Here is a 12523-nt window from a genome sequence, read left to right as displayed (position 1 = left end):
TGTGTGTTTTGAGCGGGCAAGTTGAACTGAGCAAATAACTGTTTCCTCTGTGATGGTTCTTTAACCCTTCACCGGCAATGGCATTGGTAAAATGCAGAGAGTTAATGTTTCCCGTTCAAAAATTCCTTTCAACATCCGGGACTCGAGTAAACAAAGCTTTTCCTCGATTCGATTCCATGGAATGTCATTTGCTAAAGCTTGAATTGTGACGACAAGTTTTACAAGCGCGCGTGCTAATTAGCTCAATGCCCACAGAAAACCAAAGTAAAACAAGTCATATAACGACAAAATGTAGAGTCAAATAGAAGTCTACAACACGAGATATTCCCAAGCGGTCTCCCGTCGAAGTACTACTCTCGCCCTACAGGATTTGACTACGGGGATCGGACGAGACCCGGTTTTTTGCCTGTGGTATGGTCGTAGACGGAAGAAAGCCCGTTCTTGTTGTGTGTTTTGAGCGGGCAAGTTGAACTGAGCAAATAACTGTTTCCTCTGTGATGGTTCTTTAACCCTTCACCGGCAATGGCATTGGTAAAATGCAGAGAGTTAATGTTTCCCGTTCAAAAATTCCTTTCAACATCCGGGACTCGAGTAAACAAAGCTTTTCCTCGATTCGATTCCATGGAATGTCATTTGCTAAAGCTTGAATTGTGACGACAAGTTTTACAAGCGCGCGTGCTAATTAGCTCAATGCCCACAGAAAACCAAAGTAAAACAAGTCATATAACGACAAAATGTAGAGTCAAATAGAAGTCTACAACACGAGATATTCCCAAGCGGTCTCCCGTCGAAGTACTACTCTCGCCCTACAGGATTTGACTACGGGGATCGGACGAGACCCGGTTTTTTGCCTGTGGTATGGTCGTAGACGGAAGAAAGCCCGTTCTTGTTGTGTGTTTTGAGCGGGCAAGTTGAACTGAGCAAATAACTGTTTCCTCTGTGATGGTTCTTTAACCCTTCACCGGCAATGGCATTGGTAAAATGCAGAGAGTTAATGTTTCCCGTTCAAAAATTCCTTTCAACATCCGGGACTCGAGTAAACAAAGCTTTTCCTCGATTCGATTCCATGGAATGTCATTTGCTAAAGCTTGAATTGTGACGACAAGTTTTACAAGCGCGCGTGCTAATTAGCTCAATGCCCACAGAAAACCAAAGTAAAACAAGTCATATAACGACAAAATGTAGAGTCAAATAGAAGTCTACAACACGAGATATTCCCAAGCGGTCTCCCGTCGAAGTACTACTCTCGCCCTACAGGATTTGACTACGGGGATCGGACGAGACCCGGTTTTTTGCCTGTGGTATGGTCGTAGACGGAAGAAAGCCCGTTCTTGTTGTGTGTTTTGAGCGGGCAAGTTGAACTGAGCAAATAACTGTTTCCTCTGTGATGGTTCTTTAACCCTTCACCGGCAATGGCATTGGTAAAATGCAGAGAGTTAATGTTTCCCGTTCAAAAATTCCTTTCAACATCCGGGACTCGAGTAAACAAAGCTTTTCCTCGATTCGATTCCATGGAATGTCATTTGCTAAAGCTTGAATTGTGACGACAAGTTTTACAAGCGCGCGTGCTAATTAGCTCAATGCCCACAGAAAACCAAAGTAAAACAAGTCATATAACGACAAAATGTAGAGTCAAATAGAAGTCTACAACACGAGATATTCCCAAGCGGTCTCCCGTCGAAGTACTACTCTCGCCCTACAGGATTTGACTACGGGGATCGGACGAGACCCGGTTTTTTGCCTGTGGTATGGTCGTAGACGGAAGAAAGCCCGTTCTTGTTGTGTGTTTTGAGCGGGCAAGTTGAACTGAGCAAATAACTGTTTCCTCTGTGATGGTTCTTTAACCCTTCACCGGCAATGGCATTGGTAAAATGCAGAGAGTTAATGTTTCCCGTTCAAAAATTCCTTTCAACATCCGGGACTCGAGTAAACAAAGCTTTTCCTCGATTCGATTCCATGGAATGTCATTTGCTAAAGCTTGAATTGTGACGACAAGTTTTACAAGCGCGCGTGCTAATTAGCTCAATGCCCACAGAAAACCAAAGTAAAACAAGTCATATAACGACAAAATGTAGAGTCAAATAGAAGTCTACAACACGAGATATTCCCAAGCGGTCTCCCGTCGAAGTACTACTCTCGCCCTACAGGATTTGACTACGGGGATCGGACGAGACCCGGTTTTTTGCCTGTGGTATGGTCGTAGACGGAAGAAAGCCCGTTCTTGTTGTGTGTTTTGAGCGGGCAAGTTGAACTGAGCAAATAACTGTTTCCTCTGTGATGGTTCTTTAACCCTTCACCGGCAATGGCATTGGTAAAATGCAGAGAGTTAATGTTTCCCGTTCAAAAATTCCTTTCAACATCCGGGACTCGAGTAAACAAAGCTTTTCCTCGATTCGATTCCATGGAATGTCATTTGCTAAAGCTTGAATTGTGACGACAAGTTTTACAAGCGCGCGTGCTAATTAGCTCAATGCCCACAGAAAACCAAAGTAAAACAAGTCATATAACGACAAAATGTAGAGTCAAATAGAAGTCTACAACACGAGATATTCCCAAGCGGTCTCCCGTCGAAGTACTACTCTCGCCCTACAGGATTTGACTACGGGGATCGGACGAGACCCGGTTTTTTGCCTGTGGTATGGTCGTAGACGGAAGAAAGCCCGTTCTTGTTGTGTGTTTTGAGCGGGCAAGTTGAACTGAGCAAATAACTGTTTCCTCTGTGATGGTTCTTTAACCCTTCACCGGCAATGGCATTGGTAAAATGCAGAGAGTTAATGTTTCCCGTTCAAAAATTCCTTTCAACATCCGGGACTCGAGTAAACAAAGCTTTTCCTCGATTCGATTCCATGGAATGTCATTTGCTAAAGCTTGAATTGTGACGACAAGTTTTACAAGCGCGCGTGCTAATTAGCTCAATGCCCACAGAAAACCAAAGTAAAACAAGTCATATAACGACAAAATGTAGAGTCAAATAGAAGTCTACAACACGAGATATTCCCAAGCGGTCTCCCGTCGAAGTACTACTCTCGCCCTACAGGATTTGACTACGGGGATCGGACGAGACCCGGTTTTTTGCCTGTGGTATGGTCGTAGACGGAAGAAAGCCCGTTCTTGTTGTGTGTTTTGAGCGGGCAAGTTGAACTGAGCAAATAACTGTTTCCTCTGTGATGGTTCTTTAACCCTTCACCGGCAATGGCATTGGTAAAATGCAGAGAGTTAATGTTTCCCGTTCAAAAATTCCTTTCAACATCCGGGACTCGAGTAAACAAAGCTTTTCCTCGATTCGATTCCATGGAATGTCATTTGCTAAAGCTTGAATTGTGACGACAAGTTTTACAAGCGCGCGTGCTAATTAGCTCAATGCCCACAGAAAACCAAAGTAAAACAAGTCATATAACGACAAAATGTAGAGTCAAATAGAAGTCTACAACACGAGATATTCCCAAGCGGTCTCCCGTCGAAGTACTACTCTCGCCCTACAGGATTTGACTACGGGGATCGGACGAGACCCGGTTTTTTGCCTGTGGTATGGTCGTAGACGGAAGAAAGCCCGTTCTTGTTGTGTGTTTTGAGCGGGCAAGTTGAACTGAGCAAATAACTGTTTCCTCTGTGATGGTTCTTTAACCCTTCACCGGCAATGGCATTGGTAAAATGCAGAGAGTTAATGTTTCCCGTTCAAAAATTCCTTTCAACATCCGGGACTCGAGTAAACAAAGCTTTTCCTCGATTCGATTCCATGGAATGTCATTTGCTAAAGCTTGAATTGTGACGACAAGTTTTACAAGCGCGCGTGCTAATTAGCTCAATGCCCACAGAAAACCAAAGTAAAACAAGTCATATAACGACAAAATGTAGAGTCAAATAGAAGTCTACAACACGAGATATTCCCAAGCGGTCTCCCGTCGAAGTACTACTCTCGCCCTACAGGATTTGACTACGGGGATCGGACGAGACCCGGTTTTTTGCCTGTGGTATGGTCGTAGACGGAAGAAAGCCCGTTCTTGTTGTGTGTTTTGAGCGGGCAAGTTGAACTGAGCAAATAACTGTTTCCTCTGTGATGGTTCTTTAACCCTTCACCGGCAATGGCATTGGTAAAATGCAGAGAGTTAATGTTTCCCGTTCAAAAATTCCTTTCAACATCCGGGACTCGAGTAAACAAAGCTTTTCCTCGATTCGATTCCATGGAATGTCATTTGCTAAAGCTTGAATTGTGACGACAAGTTTTACAAGCGCGCGTGCTAATTAGCTCAATGCCCACAGAAAACCAAAGTAAAACAAGTCATATAACGACAAAATGTAGAGTCAAATAGAAGTCTACAACACGAGATATTCCCAAGCGGTCTCCCGTCGAAGTACTACTCTCGCCCTACAGGATTTGACTACGGGGATCGGACGAGACCCGGTTTTTTGCCTGTGGTATGGTCGTAGACGGAAGAAAGCCCGTTCTTGTTGTGTGTTTTGAGCGGGCAAGTTGAACTGAGCAAATAACTGTTTCCTCTGTGATGGTTCTTTAACCCTTCACCGGCAATGGCATTGGTAAAATGCAGAGAGTTAATGTTTCCCGTTCAAAAATTCCTTTCAACATCCGGGACTCGAGTAAACAAAGCTTTTCCTCGATTCGATTCCATGGAATGTCATTTGCTAAAGCTTGAATTGTGACGACAAGTTTTACAAGCGCGCGTGCTAATTAGCTCAATGCCCACAGAAAACCAAAGTAAAACAAGTCATATAACGACAAAATGTAGAGTCAAATAGAAGTCTACAACACGAGATATTCCCAAGCGGTCTCCCGTCGAAGTACTACTCTCGCCCTACAGGATTTGACTACGGGGATCGGACGAGACCCGGTTTTTTGCCTGTGGTATGGTCGTAGACGGAAGAAAGCCCGTTCTTGTTGTGTGTTTTGAGCGGGCAAGTTGAACTGAGCAAATAACTGTTTCCTCTGTGATGGTTCTTTAACCCTTCACCGGCAATGGCATTGGTAAAATGCAGAGAGTTAATGTTTCCCGTTCAAAAATTCCTTTCAACATCCGGGACTCGAGTAAACAAAGCTTTTCCTCGATTCGATTCCATGGAATGTCATTTGCTAAAGCTTGAATTGTGACGACAAGTTTTACAAGCGCGCGTGCTAATTAGCTCAATGCCCACAGAAAACCAAAGTAAAACAAGTCATATAACGACAAAATGTAGAGTCAAATAGAAGTCTACAACACGAGATATTCCCAAGCGGTCTCCCGTCGAAGTACTACTCTCGCCCTACAGGATTTGACTACGGGGATCGGACGAGACCCGGTTTTTTGCCTGTGGTATGGTCGTAGACGGAAGAAAGCCCGTTCTTGTTGTGTGTTTTGAGCGGGCAAGTTGAACTGAGCAAATAACTGTTTCCTCTGTGATGGTTCTTTAACCCTTCACCGGCAATGGCATTGGTAAAATGCAGAGAGTTAATGTTTCCCGTTCAAAAATTCCTTTCAACATCCGGGACTCGAGTAAACAAAGCTTTTCCTCGATTCGATTCCATGGAATGTCATTTGCTAAAGCTTGAATTGTGACGACAAGTTTTACAAGCGCGCGTGCTAATTAGCTCAATGCCCACAGAAAACCAAAGTAAAACAAGTCATATAACGACAAAATGTAGAGTCAAATAGAAGTCTACAACACGAGATATTCCCAAGCGGTCTCCCGTCGAAGTACTACTCTCGCCCTACAGGATTTGACTACGGGGATCGGACGAGACCCGGTTTTTTGCCTGTGGTATGGTCGTAGACGGAAGAAAGCCCGTTCTTGTTGTGTGTTTTGAGCGGGCAAGTTGAACTGAGCAAATAACTGTTTCCTCTGTGATGGTTCTTTAACCCTTCACCGGCAATGGCATTGGTAAAATGCAGAGAGTTAATGTTTCCCGTTCAAAAATTCCTTTCAACATCCGGGACTCGAGTAAACAAAGCTTTTCCTCGATTCGATTCCATGGAATGTCATTTGCTAAAGCTTGAATTGTGACGACAAGTTTTACAAGCGCGCGTGCTAATTAGCTCAATGCCCACAGAAAACCAAAGTAAAACAAGTCATATAACGACAAAATGTAGAGTCAAATAGAAGTCTACAACACGAGATATTCCCAAGCGGTCTCCCGTCGAAGTACTACTCTCGCCCTACAGGATTTGACTACGGGGATCGGACGAGACCCGGTTTTTTGCCTGTGGTATGGTCGTAGACGGAAGAAAGCCCGTTCTTGTTGTGTGTTTTGAGCGGGCAAGTTGAACTGAGCAAATAACTGTTTCCTCTGTGATGGTTCTTTAACCCTTCACCGGCAATGGCATTGGTAAAATGCAGAGAGTTAATGTTTCCCGTTCAAAAATTCCTTTCAACATCCGGGACTCGAGTAAACAAAGCTTTTCCTCGATTCGATTCCATGGAATGTCATTTGCTAAAGCTTGAATTGTGACGACAAGTTTTACAAGCGCGCGTGCTAATTAGCTCAATGCCCACAGAAAACCAAAGTAAAACAAGTCATATAACGACAAAATGTAGAGTCAAATAGAAGTCTACAACACGAGATATTCCCAAGCGGTCTCCCGTCGAAGTACTACTCTCGCCCTACAGGATTTGACTACGGGGATCGGACGAGACCCGGTTTTTTGCCTGTGGTATGGTCGTAGACGGAAGAAAGCCCGTTCTTGTTGTGTGTTTTGAGCGGGCAAGTTGAACTGAGCAAATAACTGTTTCCTCTGTGATGGTTCTTTAACCCTTCACCGGCAATGGCATTGGTAAAATGCAGAGAGTTAATGTTTCCCGTTCAAAAATTCCTTTCAACATCCGGGACTCGAGTAAACAAAGCTTTTCCTCGATTCGATTCCATGGAATGTCATTTGCTAAAGCTTGAATTGTGACGACAAGTTTTACAAGCGCGCGTGCTAATTAGCTCAATGCCCACAGAAAACCAAAGTAAAACAAGTCATATAACGACAAAATGTAGAGTCAAATAGAAGTCTACAACACGAGATATTCCCAAGCGGTCTCCCGTCGAAGTACTACTCTCGCCCTACAGGATTTGACTACGGGGATCGGACGAGACCCGGTTTTTTGCCTGTGGTATGGTCGTAGACGGAAGAAAGCCCGTTCTTGTTGTGTGTTTTGAGCGGGCAAGTTGAACTGAGCAAATAACTGTTTCCTCTGTGATGGTTCTTTAACCCTTCACCGGCAATGGCATTGGTAAAATGCAGAGAGTTAATGTTTCCCGTTCAAAAATTCCTTTCAACATCCGGGACTCGAGTAAACAAAGCTTTTCCTCGATTCGATTCCATGGAATGTCATTTGCTAAAGCTTGAATTGTGACGACAAGTTTTACAAGCGCGCGTGCTAATTAGCTCAATGCCCACAGAAAACCAAAGTAAAACAAGTCATATAACGACAAAATGTAGAGTCAAATAGAAGTCTACAACACGAGATATTCCCAAGCGGTCTCCCGTCGAAGTACTACTCTCGCCCTACAGGATTTGACTACGGGGATCGGACGAGACCCGGTTTTTTGCCTGTGGTATGGTCGTAGACGGAAGAAAGCCCGTTCTTGTTGTGTGTTTTGAGCGGGCAAGTTGAACTGAGCAAATAACTGTTTCCTCTGTGATGGTTCTTTAACCCTTCACCGGCAATGGCATTGGTAAAATGCAGAGAGTTAATGTTTCCCGTTCAAAAATTCCTTTCAACATCCGGGACTCGAGTAAACAAAGCTTTTCCTCGATTCGATTCCATGGAATGTCATTTGCTAAAGCTTGAATTGTGACGACAAGTTTTACAAGCGCGCGTGCTAATTAGCTCAATGCCCACAGAAAACCAAAGTAAAACAAGTCATATAACGACAAAATGTAGAGTCAAATAGAAGTCTACAACACGAGATATTCCCAAGCGGTCTCCCGTCGAAGTACTACTCTCGCCCTACAGGATTTGACTACGGGGATCGGACGAGACCCGGTTTTTTGCCTGTGGTATGGTCGTAGACGGAAGAAAGCCCGTTCTTGTTGTGTGTTTTGAGCGGGCAAGTTGAACTGAGCAAATAACTGTTTCCTCTGTGATGGTTCTTTAACCCTTCACCGGCAATGGCATTGGTAAAATGCAGAGAGTTAATGTTTCCCGTTCAAAAATTCCTTTCAACATCCGGGACTCGAGTAAACAAAGCTTTTCCTCGATTCGATTCCATGGAATGTCATTTGCTAAAGCTTGAATTGTGACGACAAGTTTTACAAGCGCGCGTGCTAATTAGCTCAATGCCCACAGAAAACCAAAGTAAAACAAGTCATATAACGACAAAATGTAGAGTCAAATAGAAGTCTACAACACGAGATATTCCCAAGCGGTCTCCCGTCGAAGTACTACTCTCGCCCTACAGGATTTGACTACGGGGATCGGACGAGACCCGGTTTTTTGCCTGTGGTATGGTCGTAGACGGAAGAAAGCCCGTTCTTGTTGTGTGTTTTGAGCGGGCAAGTTGAACTGAGCAAATAACTGTTTCCTCTGTGATGGTTCTTTAACCCTTCACCGGCAATGGCATTGGTAAAATGCAGAGAGTTAATGTTTCCCGTTCAAAAATTCCTTTCAACATCCGGGACTCGAGTAAACAAAGCTTTTCCTCGATTCGATTCCATGGAATGTCATTTGCTAAAGCTTGAATTGTGACGACAAGTTTTACAAGCGCGCGTGCTAATTAGCTCAATGCCCACAGAAAACCAAAGTAAAACAAGTCATATAACGACAAAATGTAGAGTCAAATAGAAGTCTACAACACGAGATATTCCCAAGCGGTCTCCCGTCGAAGTACTACTCTCGCCCTACAGGATTTGACTACGGGGATCGGACGAGACCCGGTTTTTTGCCTGTGGTATGGTCGTAGACGGAAGAAAGCCCGTTCTTGTTGTGTGTTTTGAGCGGGCAAGTTGAACTGAGCAAATAACTGTTTCCTCTGTGATGGTTCTTTAACCCTTCACCGGCAATGGCATTGGTAAAATGCAGAGAGTTAATGTTTCCCGTTCAAAAATTCCTTTCAACATCCGGGACTCGAGTAAACAAAGCTTTTCCTCGATTCGATTCCATGGAATGTCATTTGCTAAAGCTTGAATTGTGACGACAAGTTTTACAAGCGCGCGTGCTAATTAGCTCAATGCCCACAGAAAACCAAAGTAAAACAAGTCATATAACGACAAAATGTAGAGTCAAATAGAAGTCTACAACACGAGATATTCCCAAGCGGTCTCCCGTCGAAGTACTACTCTCGCCCTACAGGATTTGACTACGGGGATCGGACGAGACCCGGTTTTTTGCCTGTGGTATGGTCGTAGACGGAAGAAAGCCCGTTCTTGTTGTGTGTTTTGAGCGGGCAAGTTGAACTGAGCAAATAACTGTTTCCTCTGTGATGGTTCTTTAACCCTTCACCGGCAATGGCATTGGTAAAATGCAGAGAGTTAATGTTTCCCGTTCAAAAATTCCTTTCAACATCCGGGACTCGAGTAAACAAAGCTTTTCCTCGATTCGATTCCATGGAATGTCATTTGCTAAAGCTTGAATTGTGACGACAAGTTTTACAAGCGCGCGTGCTAATTAGCTCAATGCCCACAGAAAACCAAAGTAAAACAAGTCATATAACGACAAAATGTAGAGTCAAATAGAAGTCTACAACACGAGATATTCCCAAGCGGTCTCCCGTCGAAGTACTACTCTCGCCCTACAGGATTTGACTACGGGGATCGGACGAGACCCGGTTTTTTTGCCTGTGGTATGGTCGTAGACGGAAGAAAGCCCGTTCTTGTTGTGTGTTTTGAGCGGGCAAGTTGAACTGAGCAAATAACTGTTTCCTCTGTGATGGTTCTTTAACCCTTCACCGGCAATGGCATTGGTAAAATGCAGAGAGTTAATGTTTCCCGTTCAAAAATTCCTTTCAACATCCGGGACTCGAGTAAACAAAGCTTTTCCTCGATTCGATTCCATGGAATGTCATTTGCTAAAGCTTGAATTGTGACGACAAGTTTTACAAGCGCGCGTGCTAATTAGCTCAATGCCCACAGAAAACCAAAGTAAAACAAGTCATATAACGACAAAATGTAGAGTCAAATAGAAGTCTACAACACGAGATATTCCCAAGCGGTCTCCCCGTCGAAGTACTCTACTCTCGCCCTACAGGATTTGACTACGGGGATCGGACGAGACCCGGTTTTTTGCCTGTGGTATGGTCGTAGACGGAAGAAAGCCCGTTCTTGTTGTGTGTTTTGAGCGGGCAAGTTGAACTGAGCAAATAACTGTTTCCTCTGTGATGGTTCTTTAACCCTTCACCGGCAATGGCATTGGTAAAATGCAGAGAGTTAATGTTTCCCGTTCAAAAATTCCTTTCAACATCCGGGACTCGAGTAAACAAAGCTTTTCCTCGATTCGATTCCATGGAATGTCATTTGCTAAAGCTTGAATTGTGACGACAAGTTTTACAAGCGCGCGTGCTAATTAGCTCAATGCCCACAGAAAACCAAAGTAAAACAAGTCATATAACGACAAAATGTAGAGTCAAATAGAAGTCTACAACACGAGATATTCCCAAGCGGTCTCCCGTCGAAGTACTACTCTCGCCCTACAGGATTTGACTACGGGGATCGGACGAGACCCGGTTTTTTGCCTGTGGTATGGTCGTAGACGGAAGAAAGCCCGTTCTTGTTGTGTTATTTGAGCGGGCAAGTTGAACTGAGCAAATAACTGTTTCCTCTGTGATGGTTCTTTAACCCTTCACCGGCAATGGCATTGGTAAAATGCAGAGAGTTAATGTTTCCCGTTCAAAAATTCCTTTCAACATCCGGGACTCGAGTAAACAAAGCTTTTCCTCGATTCGATTCCATGGAATGTCATTTGCTAAAGCTTGAATTGTGACGACAAGTTTTACAAGCGCGCGTGCTAATTAGCTCAATGCCCACAGAAAACCAAAGTAAACAAGTCATATAACGACAAAATGTAGAGTCAAATAGAAGTCTACAACACGAGATATTCCCAAGCGGTCTCCCGTCGAAGTACTACTCTCGCCCTACAGGATTTGACTACGGGGATCGGACGAGACCCGGTTTTTTGCCTGTGGTATGGTCGTAGACGGAAGAAAGCCCGTTCTTGTTGTGTGTTTTGAGCGGGCAAGTTGAACTGAGCAAATAACTGTTTCCTCTGTGATGGTTCTTTAACCCTTCACCCGCAATGGCATTGGTAAAATGCAGAGAGTTAATGTTTCCCGTTCAAAAATTCCTTTCAACATCCGGGACTCGAGTAAACAAAGCTTTTCCTCGATTCGATTCCATGGAATGTCATTTGCTAAAGCTTGAATTGTGACGACAAGTTTTACAAGCGCGCGTGCTAATTAGCTCAATGCCCACAGAAAACCAAAGTAAAACAAGTCATATAACGACAAAATGTAGAGTCAAATAGAAGTCTACAACACGAGATATTCCCAAGCGGTCTCCCGTCGAAGTACTACTCTCGCCCTACAGGATTTGACTACGGGGATCGGACGAGACCCGGTTTTTTGCCTGTGGTATGGTCGTAGACGGAAGAAAGCCCGTTCTTGTTGTGTGTTTTGAGCGGGCAAGTTGAACTGAGCAAATAACTGTTTCCTCTGTGATGGTTCTTTACCCTTTCCCCGGCAATGGCATTGGTAAAATGCAGAGAGTTAATGTTTCCCGTTCAAAAATTCCTGTCACCATCCGGGACTCGAGTAATTAAAGCTTTTCCTCGATTCGATTCCATGGAATGTCATTTGCTAAAGCTTGAATTGTGACGACAAGTTTTACAAGCGCGCGTGCTAATTAGCTCAATGCCCACAGAAAACCAAAGTAAAACAAGTCATATAACGACAAAATGTAGAGTCAAATAGAAGTCTACAACACGAGATATTCCCAAGCGGTCTCCCGTCGAAGTACTACTCTCGCCCTACAGGATTTGACTACGGGGATCGGACGAGACCCGGTTTTTTGCCTGTGGTATGGTCGTAGACGGAAGAAAGCCCGTTCTTGTTGTGTGTTTTGAGCGGGCAAGTTGAACTGAGCAAATAACTGTTTCCTCTGTGATGGTTCTTTACCCTTCACCGGCAATGGCATTGGTAAATGCAGAGAGTTAATGTTTCCCGTTCAAAAATTCCTTTCAACATCCGGGACTCGAGTAAACAAAGCTTTTCCTCGATTCGATTCCATGGAATGTCATTTGCTAAAGCTTGAATTGTGACGACAAGTTTTACAAGCGCGCGTGCTAATTAGCTCAATGCCCACAGAAAACCAAAGTAAAACAGTCATATAACGACAAAATGTAGAGTCAAATAGAAGTCTACAACACGAGATATTCCCAAGCGGTCTCCCGTCGAAGTACTACTCTCGCCCTACAGGATTTGACTACGGGGATCGGACGAGACCCGGTTTTTTGCCTGTGGTATGGTCGTAGACGGAAGAAAGCCCGTTCTTGTTGTGTGTTTTGAGCGGGCAAGTGAACTGAGCAAATAACTGTTCCTCTGTGATGGTTCTTTAAC

General features: G+C 44.1%; 27 non-coding genes and 1 pseudogene across 27 annotated transcripts; all 28 read right to left on the bottom strand.

Moving 5' to 3' along the window:
- Positions 1 to 306: 306 nt before the first annotated feature.
- LOC138034891 (5S ribosomal RNA) lies at positions 307 to 425 on the bottom strand. The gene has a single exon (XR_011129264.1). It is a non-coding gene; the product is annotated as a 5S ribosomal RNA (ribosomal RNA).
- A 326-nt stretch (positions 426 to 751) lies between these two features.
- LOC138034888 (5S ribosomal RNA) lies at positions 752 to 870 on the bottom strand. Its single transcript, XR_011129262.1, has one exon. It is a non-coding gene; the product is annotated as a 5S ribosomal RNA (ribosomal RNA).
- A 326-nt stretch (positions 871 to 1196) lies between these two features.
- Positions 1197 to 1315, bottom strand: LOC138034887 (5S ribosomal RNA). Its single transcript, XR_011129261.1, has one exon. It is a non-coding gene; the product is annotated as a 5S ribosomal RNA (ribosomal RNA).
- A 326-nt stretch (positions 1316 to 1641) lies between these two features.
- LOC138034886 (5S ribosomal RNA) lies at positions 1642 to 1760 on the bottom strand. The gene has a single exon (XR_011129260.1). It is a non-coding gene; the product is annotated as a 5S ribosomal RNA (ribosomal RNA).
- A 326-nt stretch (positions 1761 to 2086) lies between these two features.
- On the bottom strand, positions 2087 to 2205 carry LOC138034885 (5S ribosomal RNA). The gene has a single exon (XR_011129259.1). It is a non-coding gene; the product is annotated as a 5S ribosomal RNA (ribosomal RNA).
- A 326-nt stretch (positions 2206 to 2531) lies between these two features.
- On the bottom strand, positions 2532 to 2650 carry LOC138034884 (5S ribosomal RNA). Its single transcript, XR_011129258.1, has one exon. It is a non-coding gene; the product is annotated as a 5S ribosomal RNA (ribosomal RNA).
- A 326-nt stretch (positions 2651 to 2976) lies between these two features.
- On the bottom strand, positions 2977 to 3095 carry LOC138034883 (5S ribosomal RNA). Its single transcript, XR_011129257.1, has one exon. It is a non-coding gene; the product is annotated as a 5S ribosomal RNA (ribosomal RNA).
- A 326-nt stretch (positions 3096 to 3421) lies between these two features.
- Positions 3422 to 3540, bottom strand: LOC138034882 (5S ribosomal RNA). Its single transcript, XR_011129256.1, has one exon. It is a non-coding gene; the product is annotated as a 5S ribosomal RNA (ribosomal RNA).
- A 326-nt stretch (positions 3541 to 3866) lies between these two features.
- On the bottom strand, positions 3867 to 3985 carry LOC138034881 (5S ribosomal RNA). The gene has a single exon (XR_011129255.1). It is a non-coding gene; the product is annotated as a 5S ribosomal RNA (ribosomal RNA).
- Positions 3986 to 4311: 326 nt separating this feature from the next.
- Positions 4312 to 4430, bottom strand: LOC138034880 (5S ribosomal RNA). The gene has a single exon (XR_011129254.1). It is a non-coding gene; the product is annotated as a 5S ribosomal RNA (ribosomal RNA).
- Positions 4431 to 4756: 326 nt separating this feature from the next.
- LOC138034879 (5S ribosomal RNA) lies at positions 4757 to 4875 on the bottom strand. The gene has a single exon (XR_011129253.1). It is a non-coding gene; the product is annotated as a 5S ribosomal RNA (ribosomal RNA).
- A 326-nt stretch (positions 4876 to 5201) lies between these two features.
- On the bottom strand, positions 5202 to 5320 carry LOC138034877 (5S ribosomal RNA). Its single transcript, XR_011129251.1, has one exon. It is a non-coding gene; the product is annotated as a 5S ribosomal RNA (ribosomal RNA).
- A 326-nt stretch (positions 5321 to 5646) lies between these two features.
- Positions 5647 to 5765, bottom strand: LOC138034876 (5S ribosomal RNA). The gene has a single exon (XR_011129250.1). It is a non-coding gene; the product is annotated as a 5S ribosomal RNA (ribosomal RNA).
- A 326-nt stretch (positions 5766 to 6091) lies between these two features.
- Positions 6092 to 6210, bottom strand: LOC138034875 (5S ribosomal RNA). The gene has a single exon (XR_011129249.1). It is a non-coding gene; the product is annotated as a 5S ribosomal RNA (ribosomal RNA).
- Positions 6211 to 6536: 326 nt separating this feature from the next.
- LOC138034874 (5S ribosomal RNA) lies at positions 6537 to 6655 on the bottom strand. The gene has a single exon (XR_011129248.1). It is a non-coding gene; the product is annotated as a 5S ribosomal RNA (ribosomal RNA).
- A 326-nt stretch (positions 6656 to 6981) lies between these two features.
- LOC138034873 (5S ribosomal RNA) lies at positions 6982 to 7100 on the bottom strand. The gene has a single exon (XR_011129247.1). It is a non-coding gene; the product is annotated as a 5S ribosomal RNA (ribosomal RNA).
- Positions 7101 to 7426: 326 nt separating this feature from the next.
- On the bottom strand, positions 7427 to 7545 carry LOC138034872 (5S ribosomal RNA). Its single transcript, XR_011129246.1, has one exon. It is a non-coding gene; the product is annotated as a 5S ribosomal RNA (ribosomal RNA).
- A 326-nt stretch (positions 7546 to 7871) lies between these two features.
- On the bottom strand, positions 7872 to 7990 carry LOC138034871 (5S ribosomal RNA). Its single transcript, XR_011129245.1, has one exon. It is a non-coding gene; the product is annotated as a 5S ribosomal RNA (ribosomal RNA).
- Positions 7991 to 8316: 326 nt separating this feature from the next.
- LOC138034861 (5S ribosomal RNA) lies at positions 8317 to 8435 on the bottom strand. Its single transcript, XR_011129237.1, has one exon. It is a non-coding gene; the product is annotated as a 5S ribosomal RNA (ribosomal RNA).
- Positions 8436 to 8761: 326 nt separating this feature from the next.
- LOC138034850 (5S ribosomal RNA) lies at positions 8762 to 8880 on the bottom strand. The gene has a single exon (XR_011129226.1). It is a non-coding gene; the product is annotated as a 5S ribosomal RNA (ribosomal RNA).
- A 326-nt stretch (positions 8881 to 9206) lies between these two features.
- Positions 9207 to 9325, bottom strand: LOC138034838 (5S ribosomal RNA). The gene has a single exon (XR_011129215.1). It is a non-coding gene; the product is annotated as a 5S ribosomal RNA (ribosomal RNA).
- Positions 9326 to 9651: 326 nt separating this feature from the next.
- On the bottom strand, positions 9652 to 9771 carry LOC138034867 (5S ribosomal RNA). The gene has a single exon (XR_011129243.1). It is a non-coding gene; the product is annotated as a 5S ribosomal RNA (ribosomal RNA).
- A 326-nt stretch (positions 9772 to 10097) lies between these two features.
- On the bottom strand, positions 10098 to 10219 carry LOC138034869 (5S ribosomal RNA; annotated as a pseudogene).
- A 326-nt stretch (positions 10220 to 10545) lies between these two features.
- Positions 10546 to 10664, bottom strand: LOC138034913 (5S ribosomal RNA). The gene has a single exon (XR_011129285.1). It is a non-coding gene; the product is annotated as a 5S ribosomal RNA (ribosomal RNA).
- A 325-nt stretch (positions 10665 to 10989) lies between these two features.
- Positions 10990 to 11108, bottom strand: LOC138034901 (5S ribosomal RNA). Its single transcript, XR_011129274.1, has one exon. It is a non-coding gene; the product is annotated as a 5S ribosomal RNA (ribosomal RNA).
- A 326-nt stretch (positions 11109 to 11434) lies between these two features.
- On the bottom strand, positions 11435 to 11553 carry LOC138034889 (5S ribosomal RNA). The gene has a single exon (XR_011129263.1). It is a non-coding gene; the product is annotated as a 5S ribosomal RNA (ribosomal RNA).
- Positions 11554 to 11879: 326 nt separating this feature from the next.
- Positions 11880 to 11998, bottom strand: LOC138034878 (5S ribosomal RNA). The gene has a single exon (XR_011129252.1). It is a non-coding gene; the product is annotated as a 5S ribosomal RNA (ribosomal RNA).
- A 323-nt stretch (positions 11999 to 12321) lies between these two features.
- On the bottom strand, positions 12322 to 12440 carry LOC138034832 (5S ribosomal RNA). The gene has a single exon (XR_011129209.1). It is a non-coding gene; the product is annotated as a 5S ribosomal RNA (ribosomal RNA).
- Positions 12441 to 12523: the final 83 nt, after the last annotated feature.

Source organism: Montipora capricornis, unplaced genomic scaffold, assembly GCF_036669925.1.
Source record: "Montipora capricornis isolate CH-2021 unplaced genomic scaffold, ASM3666992v2 scaffold_231, whole genome shotgun sequence".
Lineage (NCBI taxonomy): Eukaryota > Metazoa > Cnidaria > Anthozoa > Scleractinia > Acroporidae > Montipora > Montipora capricornis.
Note: the sequence above shows the minus strand (reverse complement) of the source record. Positions and strands in the feature narration are given on the sequence as shown.